Here is a 25,344-nt window from a genome sequence, read left to right as displayed (position 1 = left end):
ACAAATCCTGCAGATGATAAAAATCGCACAAAAGAAAAACAATGTCCTCGAAAGGCGTTGAGCCTCACTAAGGCTGTGAGCAAAGTCCTAAAACCATACTTTCCAGAGGAGGAAACCAAAGTTGATGGCTACAACGAAAACTCTGCAGTAATGCGGAATGTTCTTTTGAAGCAAAGCCTGTTTATGATAAAATTCGCACAAAAGAAAAACCAAGTCCTCGAAAGCCGTGGAGCCTCACTAAGGCTGTGAGCAAAGTCCTAAAACCATACTTTCCAGAGGAGGAAACCAAAGTAGATGGATACAGCGAAATCTCTGCAAGACCTGCAGAATCTTCTTTGGAAACAAATCCTGCAGATGATCAAATTCACACCGAAGAAAAACCAAGTCCTCGAAAGGCTTGGAGCCTCACTAAGGCTGTGAGCAAACTCCTAAAACCATACTTTCCAGAGGAGGAAACCAAAGTTGATGGATACAGCGAAATCTCTGCAGGAACTAAGGAATCTTCTTTGGAAACAAAGCCTGCAGTTGATCAATTTCACACCAAAGAAAAACAAAGTCCTCCAGATGCTGTGATTAAAGTCCTTAAACCATACTTTCCAGAGGTGGAAACCAAAGTAGATGGATACAGCGAAATCTCTGCAGCACCTGCGGAATCTTCTTAGGAAACAAAGCCTGCAGATGATAAAATTTGCACAAAAGGAAAACCAAGTCCTCGAAAGGCGTGGAGCCTCACTAAGGCTGTGAGGAAACTCTTAAAACCATACTTTCCAGAGAAGGAAACCAAAGTAGATGGATACAGCGAAATCTCTGCAGGAACTAAGGAATCTTTTCTGGAAAAGAATCCTGCAGATGATCAATTTCACATCAAAGAAAAACAAAGTCCTCCAGAAGCTGTGAGCAAAGACCTAATACCATACTTTCCAGAGGAGGAAATCAAAGTAGATGGATACAGAGAAATCTCTGCAGCACCTACGGAATATTCTTTGGAAACAAATCCTGCCAGGGCTGTAGTGGTCAAATTAGAGGTGGGTAAACTATGAATTTTTTAAATCAGACAGACCGTGACGCGACGTGACGCGACGCAACGCAACGTGACGCGACACAGCACAAAGCAACGCAAGGTGTCGCAAATCTGTATGGCTGTCCTGGCCATATTCCATGACGTTATCAGTTAAAGTCATATTAAATCAATGACAGTCAACAAATGTGTAGTTTGTAGTTTATTAAATTTCAAATTTCAACAGTAAAGAAAAGTATGTGTAGAGTAAGAACTATCTACAGTAGATATGGTGTGTTTGTGTGTGTGTGTGTGTGTGTGTGTGTGTGTTAGTATGCATGCTTTTTAAAGTAGTGCCCAGAGGGCCTCCTTGTCCGCTACGTCAGGTTCTGCCTTGCAGGGGCGTGTTCTGGGGTCCATGGCTCCCCTGTGCTTCACCAGCCAGGACTTCATTTCCAGGACACCAAATTTATTTTGGATTACAGTGAACCCTCGTTTTTCGCGGGGGTTACGTTCCAAAAAGAACCCGTGATAGGCGAAATCCGTGAAGTAGAAACCTTTTTTTTTTTTTTACAATTATTATACAATGAAATACTGCATAATGCATTGAAACCAAAGAACAAAGCCTTTTTACAGGCCCAAGCATTTGTTTAACAAATAAAAGTACTGTATAAACGTTTTTTTTTTTTTTTTTTTACAAATAACTACTGTAGCCTACTGTAAAATAATCATTTTCATCATCAATACGAACTGAAGGCTTCAAATTGCAGAGATCAGCACTGCCCCACCGCGACCCGAGTCATTGGATTAGAACGTGAAAAAATGAAAAATGATTTTGAAAAAAAATACAAAGTACAGTGGGACAAATAATGACTCACGTGTATTTCACTGCTCTTCTGACTGAGCTGCTGCATCCTGACTCCGCTCTGTAGCGTTTTTTTCTTCTAAAGCCCGCGGTGCAGGTGTGTTTTTTCCGAGAGAAGAATATCGGTAGTTGTTGTCGCTCTTTTTTCTTCTGGGCAAAAATATTTATATATACCGACATGCCACCATCGATTATGTTTGAGAACTGTAATGAACGTGTACGTGTACATATTAAACCACAACATTATTGACACACAGGTAGAGAAGAAGCGGAGAGACTGTTTAGCCAATCAGAATCCAGAACACAATGCACGATGCAAATCCGTGAAGCAGCGAAACCGTGAAAGGTGAACCGCGTTATAGCGAGGGTTCACTGTATTCCAACGGCAGATCACAAGGCGCAGGGAACTTTGACGTGCGTAATTGCCATTAGGAGCTGCGTAAACGCTATTTAGAGGTGGGTAAACGCTATTTCCTAAATTTCAGAGGTGCGTAAACGGCGTTTACGTGCGTTTACCCTCCACTAAAGCCCTGTCTGCAGCTGAAAATGGGACTCTCAGATAACTGTCTGTCAAGCTCCTCTGTTCCCTGTGTGTAGTTTTGTGTCCGTTGTCATATAGAGAAACCAGGGAAGCTCAATCCCACGACATGCTCATAAACTGCGTCTTCTCTAAACAGTATAGTTCTATTTTACAAGTCGGAATACAATAACAGATTCTGTTTCAGAATCTATAAAAAGCTGGTTTGGGATTCCATTGCTGGCTTACGGCCACACCACCCTGAACACGCGTGATCTCGTCAGATCTCAGAAGCCAAGCAGAGTCGGGCCTGGTTAGTACTTGGATTGGAGACCGCCTGGGAATACCAGGTGCTGTAAGCCTTTTGGCTTCTCCAGGCGCATGCAGTTTGGCTACGTCAAATGCAAAAGCAGTCCCTGTTTGACTTTTTGGAACTTGTCCTTTCTCAGGACAAAGTTAAATGTATGAGGATCAAAGCCAACAATGGCCTGGGACATCTCAGCAGATCCAGGATCAGCAACATGGAGACTGCGAGCCAAACAGAAACAGAGGTGTCTGCCAACCAATCAGCAGCAGCCCAAGCTGGTTAACTTCCTGGTGTCTGTGTGGCACACGGTGATGGTCAGATGTTACATGCAGGCCGCAGAGAAAAGAGAAAAAAGCTTACAGCACCTGGTATGCCCAAGCGGTCTCCCATCCAAGTACTAACCAGGCCCGACCCTGCTTGGCTTCCGAGATCGGACGAGATCGGGCGTGTTCAGGGCGGTGCGGCCGTAAGCCACAGTCCCTGTGACAAATATATGTTATATAGGTGCTGGAACCATACGTTTCCCCTATTTTTACCAGAGAGCTGGCTTGAGAGGCTGCTGTTGAGCCTGCACGTTGACTTCCCTGATGTGATTGTTCTCTGCAGCCAGGGCTGTAGTGGTCAAATTAGAGGTGGGTAAACTATGAATTTTTTGATCAGACAGACCGTGACGCGACGTGACGCGACGCAACGCAACGTGACGCGACACAGCACAAAGCAACGCAAGGTGTCACAAATCTGTATGGCTGTCCTGGCCATATTCCATGACGTTATCAGTTAAAGTCATATTAAATCAATGACAGTCAACAAATGTGTAGTTTGTAGTTTATTAAATTTCAAATTTCAACAGTAAAGAAAAGTATGTGTAGAGTAAGAACTATCTACAGTAGATATGGTGTGTTTGTGTGTGTGTGTGTGTGTGTGTGTTAGTATGCATGCTTTTTAAAGTAGTGCCCAGAGGGCCTCCTTGTCCTCTACGTCAGGTTCTGCCTTGCAGGGGCGTGTTCTGGGGTCCATGGCTCCCCTGTGCTTCACCAGCCAGGACTTCATTTCCAGGACACCAAATTTATTTTGGATTACAGTGAACCCTCGTTTTTCGCGGGGGTTACGTTCCAAAAAGAACCCGTGATAGGCGAAATCCGTGAAGTAGAAATCTTTTTTTTTTTTTTTTTTTACAATTATTATACAATGAAATACTGCATAATGCATTGAAACCAAAGAACAAAGCCTTTTTACAGGCCCAAGCATTTGTTTAACAAATAAAAGTACTGTATAAAGGTTATTTTTTATTTTTTTTTTACAAATAACTACTGTAGCCTACTGTAAAATAATCATTTTCATCATCAATACGAACTGAAGGCTTCAAATTGCGGAGATCAGCACTGCCCCACCGCGACCCGAGTCATTGGATTAGAACGTGAAAAAATGAAAAATGATTTTGAAAAAAAATACAAAGTACAGTGGGACAAATAATGACTCACGTGTATTTCACTGCTCTTCTGACTGAGCTGCTGCATCCTGACTCCGCTCTGTAGCGTTTTTTTCTTCTAAAGCCCGCGGTGCAGGTGTGTTTTTTCCGAGAGAAGAATATCGGTAGTTGTTGTCGCTCTTTTTTCTTCTGGGCAAAAATATTTATATATACCGACATGCCACCATCGATTATGTTTGAGAACTGTAATGAACGTGTACGTGTACATATTAAACCACAACATTATTGACACACAGGTAGAGAAGAAGCGGAGAGACTGTTTAGCCAATCAGAATCCAGAACACAATGCACGATGCAAATCCGTGAAGCAGCGAAACCGTGAAAGGTGAACCGCGTTATAGCGAGGGTTCACTGTATTCCAACGGCAGATCACAAGGCGCAGGGAACTTTGACGTGCGTAATTGCCATTAGGAGCTGCGTAAACGCTATTTAGAGGTGGGTAAACGCTATTTCCTAAATTCCAGAGGTGCGTAAACGGCGTTTACGTGCGTTTACCCTCCACTAAAGCCCTGAATCCTGCAGATGATAAAATTCGCACAAAAGAAAAACCAAGTCCTCCAAAGGCGTGGAGCCTCACTAAAGCTGTGAGGAAACTTCTAAAACCATACTTTCCAGTGGAAGAAACCAAAGTAGATACAGCAAAATCTCTGCAGCACCTGCGGAATCTTCTTCGGAAAAAAAGCCTGGAGATGATCAAATTAAAACTATAGAAAAACCAAGTCCCAGAAAGGCGTGGAGCCTAACTAAGGCTGTGAGCAAAGTCCTAAAACCATACTTTCCAGAGGAGGAAACCAAAGTAGATGGATACAGCAAAATCAATGAAGGACCTGCGGAATCTTTTTGGAAACAAATCCTGCAGAAGATCAAATTCGCACAAAAGAAAAACCGAGTCCTCGAAAGGCGTGGAGCTTTACTAAGGCTGTGAGCAACGTCCTAAATTCATACTTTCCAGAGAAGAAAACCAAAGTAGATGGTTACAGCGAAATCTCTGCAGCACCTGCGGAAACTTCTTTGGAAACAAATCCTGCAGATGATTAAATTCAAACCAAAGAAAAACCAAGTCCTCGAAAGGCGTGGAGACTCACTAAGGCTGTGAGCAAAGTCCTAAAACTATACTTTCCAGAGGAGGAAACCAAAGTAGATGGATACACCAGAATCTCTGCAAGACCTGCGGAATCTTCTACGGAAAAAAAGACTGGAGATGATTAAATTCACACCAAAGAAAAACAAAGTCCTCCAGAGGCTGTGAGCAGACTCCTAAAATCATACTTTCCAGAGGAGGAAACCAAAGAAGATGGATACAGCGAAATCTGTGCACGACCTGCAGAATCTTCTTTGGAAACAAATCCTGCAGATGATAAAATTCGCAAAAAAGAAAAACCAAGATCTCGAAAGGCATTGAGCCTCAGTAAGGCTGTGAGCAAAGTATTAAAACCATACTTTCCAGAGGAGGACACCAAAGTAGATGGATACAGCGAAATCTCTGCAGGACCTGCGGAATCTTCTTTGGAAAAAAAGCCTGGAGATGATTGAATTCAAAACAAAGAAAAACAAATTCCTACAGATGCTGTGAACAAGCTCCTAAAACCACACTTTCCAGAGGAGGAAACCAAAGTAGATGGATACAGCGAAATCTCTGCATGACCTGCAGAGATCTTCTTTGGAAACAAAGCCTGCAGATGATTAAATTCAAACCAAAGAAAAACCAAGTCCTAGAAAGGCATGGTGCCTCACTAAGGCTGTGAGAAAACTCCTAAAACCATACTTTCCAGAGAAGGAAACCAAAGTAGATGGATACAGCAAAATCTCTGCAGGAATTACGGAATCTTCTTTGGAAACATAGCCTGCAGTTGATAAAATTCACACAAAAGAAAAACCAAGTCCTAAAAAGGAGTGGAGGCTCACTAAGGCTGTGAGGAAACTCCTAAAACCATACTTTCCAGAGAAGAAACCAAAGTAGATGGATACAGCGAAATCTCTGCAAAACCTGCGGAATCTTCTTTGGAAACGAATCCTGCAGATGATAAAATTCTCACCAAAGAAAAACAAAATTCTCCAGAAGCGTCGAGCAGACTCCTGAAACCATTATGTCCAGATGAGGAACCCAAATTAGATGAATACAGCAAAATCTCTGCAGCACCTGCGGAATCTTCTTTGGAAACAAATCCTGCAGATGATCAAATTCAAACCAAAGAAAAGCCAAGTCCTAGAAAGGCATGGAGCCTCACTAAGGCTGTGAGAAAGTCCTAAAACAATACTTTCTAGAAGAGGAAACCAAAGTAGATGGATACAGCGAAATCTCTGCAGGACCTGCGGAATCTTCTTTGGAAACAAATCCTGCAGATGATCAAATTCAAACCAAAGAAAAACCAAGTCCTCCAGAGAATGTGAGCAGACTCCTAAAACAATTCTTTCCAGATAAGGAAACCAAAGTAGATGGATACAGCGAAATCTCTGCAGGACCTGCGGAATCTTCTTTGGAAACAAATCCTGCAGATGATAAAATTCAAACCAAAGAAAAACCAAGTCCTAAAAAGGCGTGGAGCCTCACTAAGGCTGTGAGCAGACTCCTAAAACCATACTTTCCAGTGGAGGAAACCAAAGTAGATGGAAACAGTGAAATCTCTACAGGACCTGCGGAATCTTCTTTGGAAACATATCCTGCAGATGATATTGTCACGCCCAGAGACTCATGTTTTTAGTTTTCCTGTTTAGGTTATGTTTCTTTTCAGTCCATGTTTAGTTTTCCCTTCACTTCCCTCACTCAGGCCATTAGTTCATTCCCCTCACCTGTTCATTCCCCACCAGCTGCACCCACTCACTTAATCACTCACTCCCTATTTAGTTTCCTGCCTCCCCTTTCAGTTTGCCGGATCTTTGTTGATATTGATGTCACTGTTACTGTTGGTGTTAGTTTCCACGCCACGTTTCCACGCCTCGTTTTCTTCCAAGCTAAGTATTTATTCCATGCCATGTCCTTGTTCTTTTGTTTTGTTTATAGCTTCGTTTTTCTCCGGCTCTGCCGCGTTTTATGTTGATACTTTGTTTTGTTAAATAAATCTAATTTATTTTTTTGAAAGTCCGCATCCGTGTCCTCCCCTTCTACACCACAACCTGACAGAAAGATCCGGCCAGAAATGGACGCGGCGGACGAAGACGCATTCTGGAGGCTGGTCACAAAGTTCTGGTGCTGCTTGGCCCGGGACGGCACCGCCTGGCAGCAATTAAACGTGGCTGATGACCTGGTGGACTTCTTTTTAAAAAAACAGGTTCTCCGGCACTTGCCGGATGTGGCAGACATCTGGGCGGAGGTCATGAGCGTGCAGCGCTCAGCAACCCAGGACATTTTTGGCTTGGAGCCACACCAGGTAACCATGCTGTACAGCTTCTCCTCAGCCACAGTCACCAGAGACTCAGCCGTCCCAGAGCTGGCCCCGGCCCCAGCCGTCCCAGAGCTGGCCCCGGCCCCAGCCGTCCCAGAGCTGGCCCCGGCCCCAGCCGTCCCAGAGCTGGCCCCGGCCGTCCCAGAGCTGGCCCCGGCCCCAGCCGTTCCAGAGCTGGCCCCAGCCGTCCCAGAGCTGGCCCCAGCCGTCCCAGAGCTGGCCCCAGCCGTCCCAGAGCTGGCCCCAGCCGTCCCAGAGCTGGCCCCGGCCGTCCCAGAAATGGCCCCGGCCGTCCCAGAGCTGGCCCCGGCCGTCCCAGAGCTGGCCCCGGCCCCAGCCGTTCCAGAGCTGGCCCCAGCCGTTCCAGAGCTGGCCCCAGCCGTTCCAGAGCTGGCCCCAGCCGTCCCAGAGCTGGCCCCAGCCGTCCCAGAGCTGGCCCCAGCCGTCCCAGAGCTGGCCCCAGCCGTCCCAGAGCTGGCCCCAGCCGTCCCAGAGCTGGCCCCGGCCCCAGCCGTCCCAGAGCTGGCCCCGGCCCCAGCCGTTCCAGAGCTGGCCCCAGCCGTTCCAGAGCTGGCCCCAGCCGTTCCAGAGCTGGTCCCAGCTATAGAGGCCATAGGGCCTGACCACGAGGCCACAGGGCCTGACCATGACCAAGAGGCCACAGGGCCTGACCACAAGGCCACAGGGCCTGACCACGAGGCCACAGGGCCTGACCAAGAGGCCACAGGGCCTGACCATGACCAAGAGGCCACAGGGCCTGACCATGACCAAGAGGCCACAGGGCCTGACCATGACCAAGAGGCCACAGGGCCTGATCACGAGGCTTTAGGGCCTGACCAAGAGGCCACAGGGCCTGACCAAGAGGCCACAGGGTCTGACCACGACCAAGAGGCCTCCGGGCCTGACCATAAGGCGGCAGAGCCCGACATGGACTCACCGCTTCGAGCCCCTCCCTCCCACCCCCAGACTTTGGGGATGTCTGGGATCCATCCCTTAAAGGGGGGGCTCCCCCCCGTCGGAGGTCCGTCCGACCGGGGGACGGTCTTCGCCTCCTGCTGCCACGCCACGGGATGTCTGGCCGCCCGCCAGACCACCGCTTCCTGCTGCCACGCCACGGGATGTCTGGCCGCCCGCCAGACCACCGCTTCCTGCTGCCACGCCACGGGATGTCTGGCCGCCCGCCAGACCACCGCCTGCTGCCACGCCGACGGAAGTCTGGGCGTCCGCCAGACCACCGCCGTCTCCTGCCGCCACGCCGACGGAAGTCTGGGCGTCCGCCAGACCACCGCCGTCTCCTGCCGCCACGCCGACGGAAGTCTGGGCGTCCGCCAGACCACCGCCTGTTCCGGCTACGCCGTCTGCGGTCTGGGCGTCCGCCAGACCACCGCCTGTTCCGGCTACGCCGTCTGCGGTCTGGGCGTCCGCCAGACCACCGCCTGTTCCGGCTACGCCGTCTGCGGTCTGGGCGTCCGCCAGACCACCGCCTGTTCCGGCTACGCCGTCTGCGGTCTGGGCGTCCGCCAGACCACCGCCTGCTCCGGCTACGCCGTCTGCGGTCTGGGCGTCCGCCAGACCACTGCCTCCTGCTGCCCGAAGCCGGTACCACGCCCGTTTCTGGTTCCCCGACCGGCTTCGAGCACCTCCCTCCCACCCTTGGACTTTTTTGGGATGTCTGGGATCCACCCCTTGAGGGGGGAGCTCTGTCACGCCCAGAGACTCATGTTTTTAGTTTTCATGTTTAGGTTATGTTTCTTTTCAGTCCATGTTTAGTTTTCCCTTCACTTCCCTCACTCAGGCCATTAGTTCATTCCCCTCACCTGTTCATTCCCCACCAGCTGCACCCACTCACTTAATCACTCACTCCCTATTTAGTTTCCTGCCTCCCCTTTCAGTTTGCCGGATCTTTGTTGATATTGATGTCACTGTTACTGTTGGTGTTAGTTTCCACGCCACGTTTCCACGCCTCGTTTTCTTCCAAGCTAAGTATTTATTCCATGCCATGTCCTTGTTCTTTTGTTTTGTTTATAGCTTCGTTTTTCTCCGGCTCTGCCGCGTTTTATGTTGATACTTTGTTTTGTTAAATAAATCTAATTTATTTTTTTGAAAGTCCGCATCCGTGTCCTCCCCTTCTACACCACACCTGACAGATATAATCCGCATAAAAGAACAAACAAGTCCTCGAAAGGCGTGGAGCCTCACTAAGGCTGTGAGCAAAGTCCTAAAACCATACTTTCCAGAGGAGGAAACCAAAGTAGATGGATACACCGGAATCTCTGCAAGACCTGCGGAATCTTCTACGGAAAAAAAGACTGGAGGTGATTAAATTCAAATCAAAGAAAAGCAAATTCCTCCAGAGGCTGTGAGCAAACTCCTAAAACCATACTTTCCAGAGGTGGAAACCAAAGTAGATGGATACAGCGAAATATCTGCAGGACCTGCGGAATCTCCTTTGGAAACAAATCCTGCAGATGATCAAATTCACACCAAAGAAAAACAAAGTCCTCGAAAGGCGTGGATTCTCACTAAGGCTGTGAGAAAACTCCTAAAACCATACTTTCCACAGAAGGAAACCAAATTAGATGGATACAGCTAAATCTTTGCAGCACCTGTAGAATCTTCTTTGGAAACAGATCCTGCAGATGATCGAATTCAAACCAAAGAAAAACCAAGTCCTCGAAAGGCGTGGAGCCTCACTAAGGCTGTGAGCAAAGTCCTAAAGCCATACTTTCCAGAGGAGGACACCAAAGTAGATGGATGCACCGGAATCTATGCATCACCTGCGGAATCTTCTTTGGAAAAAAAGCCTAGAGATGATTGAATTCAAAACAAAAAAAAACAAATTCCTCCAGACGCTGTGAGCAAGCTCCTAAAACCACACTTTCCAGAAGAGGAAACCAAATTAGATGAATACAGCGAAATCTCTGCAGCAACTGCAGAATCTTCTTTGGAAACAAATCCTGCAGATGATAAAATTCACACCAAAGAAAAACCAAGTCCTCGAAAGGCGTGGAGCCTCACTAAGGCTGTTAGCAAAGTCCTAAAACCATAATTTTTAGAGGAGGAAACCAAAGTAGGATACAGCAAAATCTCTGCAGGACCTGAGGAATCGTCTTGGGTTAAAAAGCCTGGATATGATCAAATTCACAGAAAAGAAAAACCAAGTCCACGAAAGGTGTGGAGCCTAACTAAGGCTTTGAGCAAAGGCCTAAAACCATACTTTCCAGAGGAAGACACCAAAGTAGATGGATACACCGGAATCTCTGCAGGACCTGCGGAATCTTCTTTGGAAAAAAAGCCTGGAGATGATTGAATTCAAAACAAAGAAAAACAAATTCCTCCAGATGCTGTGAGCAAGCTCCTAAAACCACACTTTCCAGAGGAGGAAACCAAAGTAGAAGGATTCAGCGAAATCTCTGCAGCACCTGAGGAATCTTCTTTGGAAACAAATCCTGCAGATGATAAAAATTTGCACAAAAGAAAAACCAAGTCCTCGAAAGGCGTGGAGCCTCACTAGGCTGTGAGCAAAGTCCTAAAACCATACTTTCCAGAGGAGGAAACCAAAGTAGATGGATACAGCGAAATCTCTGCAGGAACTAAGGAATCTTCTTTGGAAACAAATCCTGCAGATGATCAAATTCTCACAAAAGAAAAACAAACTCCTCCAAAGGCTGTGAGCAAACTCCTAAAACCATACTTTCCAGAGGAGGAAACCAAAGTAGATGGATACAGCGAAATCTCTGCAGGACCTGCAGAATCTTCGTTGGAAACAAAGCCTGCAGATGATTAAATTCAAATCAAAGAAAAACCAAGTCCTCGAAAGTCGTGGAGCCTCACTAAGGCTGTGAGCAAAGTCCTAAAACCATACTTTCCAGGGAATGAAACCAAAGTAGATGGATACAGTGAAATCTCTGCAGCACCTGCAGAATCTTCTTTGGAAACAAATCCTGCAGATGATCGAATTCACACCAAAGAAAAACAAAGTCCTCCAGAGGCTGTGAGATGACTCCTAAAACCATTCTTTCCAGATGAGGAAACCAAATTAGATGGATACAGCGAAATCTCTGCAGGACCTGAAGAATTTTCTTTGGAAACAAATCCTGCAGATGATTAAATTCAAACCAAAGAAAAACCAAGTCCTAGAAAGAAGTGGATCCTCACTAAGGCTGTGAGCAAACACTTAAAACCATACTTTCCAGAGAAAGAAAAGAAGGAGATGGATACAGCGAAATCTCTGCAGGAATTACGGAATCTTCTTTGGAAACAAATTCTGCAGTTGATCAAATTCACATCAAAGAAATACAAAGTCCTCCAGAGGCTGTGAGAAAACTCCTAAAACCATACTTTCCAGGGGAGGAAACCAAAGTAGATGGACACAGCGAAATCTCTGCAGCACCTGTAGAATCTTCTTTGGAAAAAAAGCCTGCAGATGATCAAATTCAAACAAAAGAAAAACCAAGTCCTTGAAATAAGTGGAGCCTCACTAAGGCTGTGACCAAACTCCTAAAACCATACTTTCCAGAGGAGGAAACCAAAGTAGATGGATACAGCGAAATCTCTGCAACATCTGCGGAATCTTCTTTGGAAACAAATCCTGCAGATGATTAAATTAAAACCAAAGAAAAAGAAAGTCCTCAAAAGACGTGGAGCCTCACTGTGAGCAAAGTCCTAAAACCATACTTTCAAGTGGAGGAAACCAAAGTAGATGGATACAGCAAAATCTCTGCAAGAACTACAGAATCTTCTTTGGAAACAAAGCCTGCATATGATCAATTTCAAACAAAAGAAAAACCAAGTCCTCGAAAGGCGTGGAGCCTCTCTAAGGCTGTGAGCAAAGTCCTAAAACCATACTTTCCAGAGAAGGAAACCAAATTAGATGGATACAGCGAAATCTCTGCAGGACCTGTAGAATCTTCTTTGGAAACAAATCCTGCAGATGATCAAATTCAAACCAAAGAAAAACCAAGTCCTCGAAAGGCGTGAAGCCTCACTAAGGCTGTGAGCAAAGTCCTAAAACCATACTTTCCAGAGGAGGACACCAAAGTAGATGGATACACCGGAATCTCTGCAGGACCTGCGGAATCTTCTTTGGAAAAAAAGCCTGGAGATGATTGTATTCAAAACAAAGAAAAACAAATTCCTCCAGATGCTGTGAGCAAGCTCCTAAAACCACACTTTCCAGAGGAGGAAACCAAATTAGATGAATACAGCGAAATCTCTGCAGCAACTGCGGAATCTTCTTTGGAAAAAAATCCTGCAGATGATAAAATTCACACCAAAGAAAAACAAAGTCCTCGAAAGGCGTGGAGCCTCACTAACGCTGTTAGCAAAGTCCTAAAACCATAATTTTTAGAGGAGGAAACCAAAGTAGGATACAACGAAATCTCTGCAGGACCTGCGGAATCTTCTTTGGTTAAAAAGCCTAGATATGATCAAATTCACACAAAAGAAAAGCCAAGTCCATGAAAGGTGTGGAGCCTCACTAAGGCTGTGAGAAAACTCCTAAAACCATACTTTCCAAAGGAGGAAACCAAAGTAGATGGATACAGCGAAATCTCTGCAGGAATTACGGAATCTTCTTTGGAAACATAGCCTGCAGATGATCAAATTCACACCAAAGAAAAACAAAGTCCTCCAGAGGCTGAGCAAACTCCTAAAATCGTACTTTCCATAGGAAGAAACCACAGTAGATTTATACAGCGAAATCTCTGCAGAACCTGCGGAATCTTCTTTGGAAACAAATCCTGCAGTTGATAAAATTCAAACCAAAGAAAAACCAAGTCCTCAAAAGGAGTGGAGGCTCACTAAGGCTGTGAGGATACTCCTAAAACCATACTTTCCAGAGAAGAAACCAAAGTAGATGGATACAGCGAAATCTCTGCAGAAACTGCGGAATCTTCTTTGGAAACAAAGCCTGCAGATGATTAAATTCAAACCAAAGAAAAGCCAAGTCCTCGAAAGGCCTGGAGCGTCACTAAGGCTGTGAGCAAAGTCCTAAAACCATACTTTCCAGAGGAGGAAACCAAAGTAGATGGATACAACGAAATCTCTGCAGGACCTGCGGAATCTTCTTTGGAAACAAATCCTGCAGATGATCAAATTCTCACCAAAGAAAAACAAACTCCTCCAGAGGCTGTGAGCAAACTCCCAAAACCATACTTTCCAAAGAAGGAAACCTAAGTAGATGGATACACCGGAATCTCTGCAGGACCTGCAGAATCTTCGTTGGAAACAAAGCTTGCAGATGATTAAATTCAAATCAAAGAAAAACCAAGTCCTCGAAAGTCGTGGAGCCTCACTAAGAATGTGAGCAAAGTCCTAAAACCATATTTTCCAGAGGAGGAAACCAAAGTAGATGGATACAGCGAAATCTCTGCAGTACCTACGGAATCTTCTTTGGAAACAAATCCTGCAGATGAAAAAATTTGCACAAAAGAAAAACCAAGTCCTCGAAAGGCGTGGATTCTCACTAAGGCTGTGAGGAAACTCCTAAAACCATACTTTCTAGAGAAAGAAACCAAAGTAGATGGATACAGCAAAAATCTCTGCAGGACCTGCGGAATCTTCTTTGGAAACAAATCCTGCAGATAACCAAATTCACGCCAAAGAAAAACCAAGTCCTCGAAAGGCGTGGAGCCTCACTAAGGCTGTGAGGAAACTCCTAAAACTATACTTTCCAGAGGAGGAAACCAAAGTAGATGGATACAGCGAAATCTGCAGCACCTGCGGAATCTTCTTTGGAAACAAAGCCTGCAGATGATCAAATTCAAATCAATGAAAAACCAAGTCCTAGAAAGGCGTGGAGCCTCACTAAGGCTGTGAGCAAAGTCCTAAAACCATACTTTCCAGAGGAGGAAACCAAAGTAGATGGATACAGCGAAATCTGCAGCACCTGCGGAATCTTCTTTGGAAACAAAGCCTGCAGATGATCAAATTCAAATCAATGAAAAACCAAGTCCTAGAAAGGCGTGGAGCCTCACTAAGGCTGTGAGCAAAGTCCTAAAACCATACTTTCCAGAGGAGGAAACCAAAGTAGATGGATACAGCGAAATCTCTCTAGGAACTGTGGAATCTTCTTTGGAAACAAAGCCTGCAGATGATCAAATTCACACCAAAGAAAAACAAAATCCTCGAAAGGCGTGGAACCTCACTAAGGCTGTGAGGAAACTCTTAAAACCATATTTTCCAGAGAAGGAAACTAAAGTAGATGGATACAGCGAAATCGAAACCAAAGTAGTAGCCTGGGTGCCAGCCGAACTTAGCCCCGCCCATAAAAGTTTTGGTCGGGAAGTTCGGTCTGGCTCTTCTCAGCTGGGAAATCATTATGCCCGACCAAGAATTGGTCGGACCAATCAGATTGCCAGGGCGGGCTTTATACGATGATGGACAGATGATCAACAGGGACATTATCGACTACGTCACTAAAGAGCTGAACACGGCTGCCGCTGGAGAGCTAGGGTGTGTAGATTCTGCCATCGAGTCTGTTCTACAGGATCTCCACATTGCATTCATTTTGAAAGACGAACAGAGGAACGCGATAAAGGCTTTTATCGATAGAAAAGATGTTTTTGCCGTCCTTCCTACAACAAATGTGTGTTGCTTAAACTACGTCATATACTACATTGCTCTTATTGGTTGTAGGTCTATCCAATTGAGCGAAGAGGCATTTTTTCTCCTGGATCGGTTGAAACACGCCCCATACCCAAATCTCACATTCTGACTAGAATCGTTAGTATGACGTAGTCAGGCTACCAAAGTAGATGGATACAGCAAAATCTCTGCAGCACCTGCGGAATCTTCTTTGGAAACAAATCCTGCAGATGATCAAATTCACATCAAAGAAAAACAAAGTCCTCCAGAGGCTGTGAGCACTCCTAAAACCATACTTTCCAGAGGAGGAAACCAAAGTAGATGGATACAGCGAAATCTCTGCAGTACCTGCGGAATGTTCTTTGGAAACAAAGCCTGCAGATGATTAAAGGCCTACAGAAAGGTGATTTTTTGCACAAAACTGAAATGGCAGATCGATTCCTTATATAGCATGGAATTGTTTTATGATTTTAAAATAATTTTAGGCCCCTGGATAGTCCTGATTAGGCCCAATAAACTATCACCACATTTGATTTGAATTTTGGCAAACCGACGATAGGTGCGTGACGTCACGAGTGCACTAAACAATAAACATGTCTGATACCAGTAGTTCCAGTAGCGAAGCCAGCAGTTTGCCAGACCTGGACAGCTTCTTCACGGCAAATTTCGATGTGTGCCTCGGGACGTCGCTTGGAAATATAAAACGTTGGGTTCAGTGCAGTTTTTATTGCGAGTAGATGTACGAAGTGCGTGTGTTGCCCTCAGCAGCTCACACCACCGGGGACAGAGGAAGCAGAGAGAACTGCGGTCTTGTGTCTGTGTCTAGCCTAATCTTTTGTCATATTTGGCTGTGATCACTTTTATGTAGCCTATCATAATTTATATATATATAAATTATGCACTATATCGCCTTAACCACTCGGCCACCTCGTCCTCTCTCTTATAAGTTTGACCATAAAAAATTCCGTCTTAAACTACAGCTGGTATAATTTTGATCTCAAAATTGGAGCCTCATTAGATACAATGGCCTTGCGTGCAGAGGATATGAATTTATCCTCCTTTCACAAAAATAGAATCATTATTATCTAAATGTGGTTTCATGTAGGGATGTTTGAGGTTGTTTGATTTAAAATTGGGTGAAACAAAAGCAATTGCACTTAGGATAAGTCAAATTTAGGGTTGGGGTTTGCGTGGAAGGTGGAAGGTGGAAGGCAAATCAGGTCTAATTATAAAGGGCTTGCTTTCCAGACAAAATGTGGCGGGATTCATGTCCACACTCCTCAGAAATCTTTTAGGTGCTCTTCTGGTGAGAGGCTTTAATGATCATCTTATAAAGACAAACCAACTAATGTGCAAATTCAAATTTGTTTAAAAAAGGGAAAGAAATAAGAATCTACAAAACCATGAAACACTACGGATTTTCCATGTCTCACTGATCGAACGCAAGACTCTACTTGATACATTCAACCACTCTGAAAAACACTGAGAAAAACCAACAAGCTTCAGTTGTGAGATCTATTTTTTGATGTATCAAGGAATGGATCGTTTGGTCAGCAGGGCCGTAACCAGGATTTTTCTAATACCAAGGTCAAATATTGCGATAAATCTTATTTGACAAAAAAAAACATCCTAATATGTTGACTTTTTAAAATACAGTGTGGAAATGTGAATAAACAGAGGTAAATCACAAGCCCATCAAGGAGATGAATATGTAGATGAACAAGTTTATTATAACAATGTGATCACAAAAGTAGAGTATTTGAGTGAGTGAGTGAGACTCAGTTCTTCCCCTTTCTTCCTCTACTGACTCTCTCTCTTCAACTCCCTCATTCTCATCCTCTCCTGTGTCATCTGTTTTAAAATATCATCATCAGCATCACCATTAATATTATTGTTATTATTAATATTACATTATTATTATTATTACTATTGTCACCATCATCACCATGCATGTGCATGACCCACTAAAAGGTCAAATGAATGAGTTGGGTTATTGGTCTAACCGATGTGCAAAATTTTAGACACCATTTGCAATAAAATCCAAATGGTTCATTAGGTGAAATGCAATCATTTTACTTAAGTAATTGGTTGAATCCACCCACTAAATTAACATCGTAGAATGTGCCAAACAGACCACAAGATGTTGGCTGTATTTTAGATGAATAGTCTCAATTCAATCCATTCACTCAACACAGAGAAGACAGAGGTATCATGCTGGGCCTGACAACTAGCTAAATGCTGGTAAAACTTGGCTTCATAATGCACCATGAGCAGCACAACTAACCTCAAGATTGTGTCATATGAGAGAGTACACGGGGTATTTCATTCTGTTATTTTGCCCTGTGTGCATCATCAATTGTTTTAAGTAAAATGAAAAATATAAGTTTCTGACCCAGTTTCTATTAGTCTGCTTTATTTACATGTAGGAAGCCATATAGCACTGAACAAAACTGTAGCTAGTGAGGCTGAATGACCATTAGCCACAGTTGGCACAAAACTGTCAAGCCCTGATTAAAAAAAAGTTAGCTTAACAGCCCAAGCCGTGTCACGATTCCCAATAATTTCATTACAGGTCGCTACTTTTTTTTTTGGAAAATCGAATTGAGAGAGAGATTTGTGTGCAGTGTGTTTGTGCCGACTGGAAAACTAAATCCTAACCAAAGGGCTTTGTGACTGTTGCTTGAAATGCTGAGGACAATGATCTAGCATCCTCCTATTCCTAGCCACGCTTTGAACCCACATGAACTGTCACTCATTCTCACAGGCGATTGGCGAAATGAACTCACCTCCTTCTCTCTCTCTTTTCCCCTGGCCAGTTGGCTTTCCAAAGCTGAGTTTAGTTTGTTTAGTAGATTTCTTCATCTTGCTTCCATTTCCTAGCTGACTTTCGCGTCGAAGCTGTGTAATATGATAAACATGTTTCCAATGTCGGGAGGCGTAAAAAAAACAAAAAAAAGAAAAAGAAAAGTTGGGTGCCGTTTTTGCGCTCAGTTTTAAAATATAACGTGATGATAAAGGGATTATGTGGACTTTATTTTCAGAAAAACAAATGAGAATGCATGCTGATTTTTCCACCAATCAAAGTCAGAACGATTTTCATCTTATATTAATTTGACATTTCTCTGAATAAAAAAAAATAAAAAAAACACCGGGGAAAATACCGAGGTCATGACCTGTGTGTCCTCAATGCTGGTTACGGCACTGTTGGTCAGAAAAGGTTCGTTAATTTGGAAGCGCTAAGAATGCATCAATCAAGGGGGCATTAGCTCAAATGGTAGAGTGCTCACTGTGCATGTGAGAGGTAGCGGGATCGACGCCCGCATTCTCCAGTTGTCTTTCCTTTGTCCTCTGTGGAGGAAATGATTAACAGCTGGACGTAGCAAAGGTGGATGCAAACTGAAAGAAAGACAGCTCTTTCACATTAGCCTCAAGTCAGACTCAAAACTCTTCATGATAGATTCAATCGCCCAAATGAACTTTGTGTAGGCAAATAAAAATATTGCGACAAAAGCATTGTTTGAAAAGCCTGCTTGTAAGAAGTGGAATCAGAATTAACAAACAACACACCAGCACACAACTTGACGAGAATGGGATTCGAACCCATGCATGCTTCTTTCTAAGTTAACTTTTAGCAACCCTGAGTCAATAATGTTATCGTTGTCGGCAGGACTCGAACCTGCGCAGGGAGACCCCAATGGATTTCTAATCCATCGCCTTAACCTCTCGGCCACGACAACCACATACAGGTGCGTTCACCTTTGACATTCAACGGTTACAAATCATCATTTTCATGAAGGACTTCAACTCCTGAGACAGACCTAAGTTATGGCGATCAAGAAAAAGCTTTTTTGTTTGTTAGAAATGGTCAGTCTTCGAAATGGGTCAGAGGAAGGAGCTCTCTCTTCAGAGATCAATCTGTGCAGAAGTTCATGTGATCAACGACACGTCTGGCCTTTGTTTTGTTTAATCAAACAGTCCAAGGAACTTGTGCTTCTTTCCAGGTTAACTTTTAGCAACCCTGAATCGATAATGGAGCCTCTCCGTCGGTAGCCCATCGACGTCTCGTGACGGAGGAGCGTGAGCCACGGGGCCGAGCCTGGTGCTCTGCGGAGTCTCTGTGAGCCGGAGGCCAGGAGAACAGAGGAGGACAGCCGCGGCTGTCCTCTGTCCTCCGGCCCACGCAGCCACCGCGAGCACCAGGCTCGTCTAGTAGCCTATTAGTTAGCACTAGATGGTCAACTATGCAACTAACTTCTCTCTATGACTAAATGAATAGCTGCATGATGGTCAGAAGAGAAAACTAAAGTCACTCTTAGTGTATGAACTCACTGTTGTCACTGTCCACTTGCTGTCACTAAACATGTTGCTCACGTGCACTGCGTCCCAGGCTCGTCTGTTAGCCAATTCGCTCTGTGAATAATTCGCTCTGTGCAAGACTCTACTCCCGTTCTACTTCCGCTCTCTCTCTGGAGTGTGTGATCCACTCCTTCCGGTGCTATCGCTAACTAGCTAGCAGTAGCCAGAAGTAATAGCTAGATAGATCTCTCTCTCTCTCTCTCTCACTCTCTCTCTCTCTCTCTCTCTCTCTCTCTCTCTCTCTCTCTCTCTCTCTCTCTGATATTTATAGTAGTAACTATGTACTGTGTGTAGATAACATTCAGGACAGTTGTCCTGTAGATACTTTAGATTTGTAGATTTTCGGCACCCTGAAAAGTACAAACTTTTCAGAACTAGAGGTAACGATTCAATCAGGTTTACACAGCTATACAAGCACAGTCTAGTTTGGTTGTGATGGTGTTCATCTTTACAAATCTATACAAAACCTGAAGTGATAATGGTCACCAATGAAGGCTTACAACTGACCTGAGACCATACCTTTTGTACTGATTGAAATGAGAGCCCGAGTGTCAATCTATGTGGATTGTTGATATTGGATTATTGAATAAGTGTTGTTCAGTATTTACTTAGTAAATTCTACATGTTGTAATGTCATCTCTGTACGTTTTCATTTTAATTTCAAGTCAGGAAAAACCCAAAGCTAATGTAACGATGACAATGACACCAAGACTGTTTTTGAATTAAAGCTGCGGTCGGTAACTTTTTTTTGTCATATTAGCTTGAACTGTCATGGGATTCTGGAAGTAGAATATTAAATAGGCTGTTTAGAAAAAATAACGAAATCTGTAGCTCCCTCTGAAGCCTGTAATCTTGCTTGCAAAAACCGAGCGCTCCCGGCTGTTTTTAACCAATCAAGTTAGGGTGGAGGAATCCTACCTGTCAATCACAGCTTGTGCACACGCTGCTGAGCGTGAGTCTGCCCCAGCTTGTGTGCGCTCACACTGGTGTGAACTCACGTGCACAACCCCGTCCACAGAGGGGGAGGGGTTTGGGGGGGCGATTCGGAGCTTATTAGAGGTTGGGGGAGGGACCTGAAAGTTGTATCAGTTTGAATTTTCCGACTTTAGACTCGGAATTTTGAAAACCTGCCGACTGCAGCTTTAATAATTTATTATTACATATTCAAAAGATGCACACATCTCATTACAACAATGAACAATACAACCTCTACACTGGTAGAGATTTGCACAAACAAACAATAAAGATCAGTTCAGGTTTTGTATAGATTTCTAAAAATGAACAAGATCGAAAGAACTGATCATTTGAACTGATTGAAAGAACTGATCATTTGAACTGACTGAAAGAACTGATCATTTGAACTGACTGAAATAACTGATCATTTGAACTGACTGAAAGAACTGCTGATTGAACTGATTGAAAGTGCTACCAATTCATTGCTGAGTTGCCCATGCCTTCACTAACGGCCCATTCTGATAATTGACCAGGAAGCAGGCCACACTGAACAATTTGTCAATGTTCCCACATATAGACAGTGGTATCTCCTTGTCGAAGAGTTTGTTCTCTTTCACTCTCCTTATGCACCTCTCCACGTGCACTCTCAGCCATGCAAATGACTGCGTCTGTCTGACATCCTCTCGACTCATTTGTTGTTTGTTGCTGAGAAAGGCAGGCCGGTACACCTTACAAGGAGCAAGGTTGTCCACAACAAACCCTTTGTCCACCATGATGGCCATACCTGGCTTCAGCAGCTTTACAATCCCGGACTGCTTAACTCATTGGCTGCCATTGACGTCTATAGACGTCAATTTAAAAAAAAAATGTTGACTGCCAAAGACTTCTATAGACGTCAATTGCGTTTTTTAACGGAGCGGGCTGGGGGACAATCTAGCGGAGTTTGTCACTAAATCTTAGGCTTGTAAACACTAAACAGAGAATATACTGGCAAAATTACCCGCAAGGTGGCAGCAGTGCCACTTTGCACAAAAAAAAGCTTGTTTTCTCCGTTTTTTTCGTGAAACCAACCTATGTGCTACTATCTATTACTAAAGGACTGAAAACGGTAGAAACAAACTTTTTTTCCTGATGAAAGAAGAGAGTCTACTCTTTCGTTTGGTAATTTCGGTGTGTACATAGTCATAAGACACACTTTTTTGTGGATCTTGGAAAATCAGTCAAAATACTGTAAAATACTTGGCAGTATGGGTCTCTCTGCACTGAAAATGGCTGGCAGCCACTCATAGAGCCTGCATACAGTCCGGACACAAAGGTGACAGCACCGTGGGGTGCCATGCCAATCAAGGCCTTGAATGTAGTGTGAGATTTGTATGTGGAAAAAACCTCACTCTGAAGGAGCAGAGAGGAGGGCGTCTGACAAAATATCTCCGTACAATAAAGGACCATCTGTGTGTCAGAAAAAGCTGCAAACTCAACTGGCAGGTGAGCTCTCACTGTCGCTGGAGGAATCCAAAGGCGCTGGCTTCCTAACAGGCAGTACAGGAAATGAGTCCATGTGGAGATGATTCCACTTGGAGCAGTGCGGTGAATGCTGAACCTCTCTGCAAGATCCCTGGGAGGAAAACCCACTGACAGGTACATCAGGAAAAGAAGAAACTCATCAGTGGGTCTCAGTTTCTGTTGAGATATAAAAACAAAAGGCCTCTGTTTAGTTACCTTGACATTGGCATTATTACAAAGCATAAATCAGAAAACTTTTGTTTTGTTTTGTTTTGTTTTGTTTTTGTGTGTTGTTGTTTTGTTTGTTTGTTTGTTTTCAGTAACGTTTTACATTATGCATTGCTGTTTGGTGTGTAATTTGTTTTTTTTTATGTGAAAGCAATAAAAAATATATGAACAAAAAAGGCCTACACCTTTTAATATCACGTCACGTAACGTCATCACTTACCGTTGCTTGGTGATGGACTGTGCTGGTGCTGGCAGAGGCTGTCTTGGCGCTAGTTATGCGCACCATCTTGTGGGTCACAGCAGGTTCGATTAATGTCCAGAATGCCTCGAAACTCCTGTAGGACGCAAACCTGGTATAAAACCGCACGTCATCATCTGATGCAGACAGACGCTCGATGCCAAAATGCTGACGATGTTTGAGGACTTTTAATTGCTGCTGTAACTCCCTAACCTGACGACGTAGAGCTTCGTTCTCGTCGGCTAAATTACTCGCCCTCGCTCCTGTTTGAGGGACTACACAGTAATCGTGATCTGGAGCCATTTCGGTCTTCATCTCCGAGTCCGAGTCTGACTCTGGGGCAGGACTCTAGGCCCGCGGACGCCGTTCCCAGACACTTGGTCTGGGCGCAGGTAGTTCATACCCATTCCAAGAAAAGTAAACCGGTACGGATCCCTTCTTCAACCTCCTCAGTCCCCCGGCAGTCACGTTGAAATCAGCCTGCTTAAAGATGCCTCTCCTGGTGGCAAGTCCAGAAATGTTTTACAAGAACAATGGGGACACGCAACATTTGGTATCAATTGGCGAATTATTCTGTTAAATCTGTCACCGATGCTTGTTGTGTGGTTTGTATGAAAGACGCACAGCCTGTTGCTTTTACAGGAGTGCCTGGGGAAGTTGATCCTTTAACTTGTACTGCCTATGCCATCTGCTCTAATGGCAGTGGTAATGTGACGCTGTACCTGCCTGAAGTTGCCCCTGAGATGACAACGTCTCCATTCCGTGGTATGAATTGTACTTTTCACCTGTGTTTGACACATTGTTGGCTGATGAGAGGAAGGTATTTTAAGGGCGTGGATGGCAAATATCATAGTAAGGGAGACCATTATCCTTGGAGTACTGAATGTCCGCCACTTACCAGTCGCATTATTCCACCACCGCCACATTTTAAGTTATCTAGAGCACGAAATACTTATATAGTTTGCTATGAATCCCAAACTAAACCTGCAAATGCATTCAACAGACATGCCCTGGGCAGTGTCCCCCCTGACATGTGTAATGTTACCGTCCCTGTCAAATGGGGAAGGAGTAGTATTCAGAATTCAGAAGCTTTTCATTGTATTTTTACTTATTGCCTATTTGATTCTCCCTCCATGTCTCATTGGATTTTTAATGACACTCGCCCTGTCCCTGACATGTTTTGGCTGTGTGGCTGTCACAGTAAGCTACATTCCAGTTTGCCTGCCAGTTGGACTGGTAGGTGTGTCCATGTGATGTTGGTGTATAATGTCCGTATTGCTGTTGACCCTTTTGCTCCTCAAGCCACCCGCTCAGTACGCAAACGCTCTATTCCTGGCAGTTTTGATGATCGTGTCTATGTAGATGCAATTGGAGTCCCCAGAGGTGTCCCTGACGAATACAAATCAAGAATTAAGAATTAAGCTAAAGCCATGAGATGAAGTGCCTCCAAGTACAGACTGCTTTGGAAGACCAGCACTACGAAGCACTGCTATAAATAGTTATGGCACCATGTTGATGTACATAATAATATCTTAATTTAATTGAACCCAGGATCTCCTGTTTACAAGACATGCGCTTTGACCAACTAAGCCACAGCGCCACATGTTTAAAAAAACTCATGAAAGAATAAAGAGCAGGAACTGGATCCATTTCAGGAAATGAGCTCCAGAGACTCTCCCAAAACTAACTGTGACTTCTAAAAAACATTTTTATCAAGTCTGACCAAAGAACAGACTCATAATAACCATGATGCTCATTTAAAGGTCTATCCTTTGATGAAGACCAACAATGCAAAGCATTCAGTAGAACCCTGCTAACAACTAGTTTCTCATGCTAAGTCAGAGCTAGCTCTGAAGGACAATAGGCACTGCTGGGATTTGAACCCAGGATCTCCTGTTTACAAGACAGGCACTTTGACCAACTAAGCCACAGCACCACATGGTTCATAAAACTGATGAAAGAATAAAGAGCAGGAACTGGATCCACCTCAGGAAGTGGTTTTTGTTATTCTGTATGTAGCTGCACGGGTTAAGAGAATGGCCACGCTTCATACAGGTGTTTAGTTGACAGTTTATTTTTCCAAACTTACGAACCATCATAAAACATCGTGACAACGTTAGCGCCTTAACCTTGTGCAGAGTCCATCTTTCTGTCCGAAGTGCACAGCCGTGCACATGAGTCCTCAGTATCTCCCCCGCGTATTCCCCATAATTCTCTGCTCATCACATCCGCCCACGTCACTGCCATACAACCAATCAGTTATTGCATAGAAATAATGAGTTTTTTAACAGCATGGAATAATTTCCTTTTAGAACATACATGAAATCATCTTTTTTAAAACACGTCACAAAATAATGAATTCAAAACAACACATTATAAATGAAATGTAAGACTTCAATGACAACACTGTCTGATTGACAGTTACACTGTACCTCAAGAATAGTTAAAGCCATGAGTAGAAGTGCCTCCAATTGGTTCAAAACTTCATCATATTTTGCAGATATTGTTGGGTTTTCAACTCAGACCCTGCTGTTCATGAGGAAGGCACTTTCACCAGTTACAGCCAGATCTCATGAAGCGGTGTACTTATTACACGCCAAGTCATTTACTGTGTTTTTACAAGGCTTTTTTATGCTTTTGCGTATTATTTTCCGCTACATATTTCAAGGAAATGACGTCCTGCCCTCAGCTTTTACTGTAACTCTGACTATTTCACGGTTTGTACGTTCATTTTGATGTTATGTAGTGTGACAGGAGGAGAACCTCCACCGTACTGTACCCTAACCATTTGACATGTTATGTGACCAGAGGAAAATTACACTCTGAAAGTATAAAATAGGCATAAATGAGACTTTAAAAGCTGTGTGCTATTTAGATGCACTTCATTAAGTGGTCCAGTGAGAAGCATTTAGTAGAATGC

General features: G+C 44.1%; 4 non-coding genes across 4 annotated transcripts; 1 reads left to right on the top strand and 3 right to left on the bottom strand.

Annotated features, from left to right (window-relative positions):
* The first annotated feature begins 2,622 nt into the window (after positions 1–2,622).
* LOC142393529 (5S ribosomal RNA) lies at positions 2,623–2,741 on the top strand. The gene has a single exon (XR_012772127.1). It is a non-coding gene; the product is annotated as a 5S ribosomal RNA (ribosomal RNA).
* A 298-nt stretch (positions 2,742–3,039) lies between these two features.
* Positions 3,040–3,158, bottom strand: LOC142393343 (5S ribosomal RNA). Its single transcript, XR_012771952.1, has one exon. It is a non-coding gene; the product is annotated as a 5S ribosomal RNA (ribosomal RNA).
* Positions 3,159–18,800: 15,642 nt separating this feature from the next.
* trnas-aga (transfer RNA serine (anticodon AGA)) lies at positions 18,801–18,882 on the bottom strand. Its single transcript has one exon. It is a non-coding gene; the product is annotated as a tRNA-Ser (tRNA).
* A 5,404-nt stretch (positions 18,883–24,286) lies between these two features.
* On the bottom strand, positions 24,287–24,360 carry trnat-ugu (transfer RNA threonine (anticodon UGU)). Its single transcript has one exon. It is a non-coding gene; the product is annotated as a tRNA-Thr (tRNA).
* Positions 24,361–25,344: the final 984 nt, after the last annotated feature.

Source organism: Odontesthes bonariensis, chromosome 11 (assembly GCF_027942865.1).
Source record: "Odontesthes bonariensis isolate fOdoBon6 chromosome 11, fOdoBon6.hap1, whole genome shotgun sequence".
Taxonomy (NCBI): Eukaryota; Metazoa; Chordata; class Actinopteri; order Atheriniformes; family Atherinopsidae; genus Odontesthes; species Odontesthes bonariensis.
The sequence above is the reverse complement of the archived record's forward strand: the minus strand, read 5'-3'. Positions and strand labels throughout refer to the sequence as shown.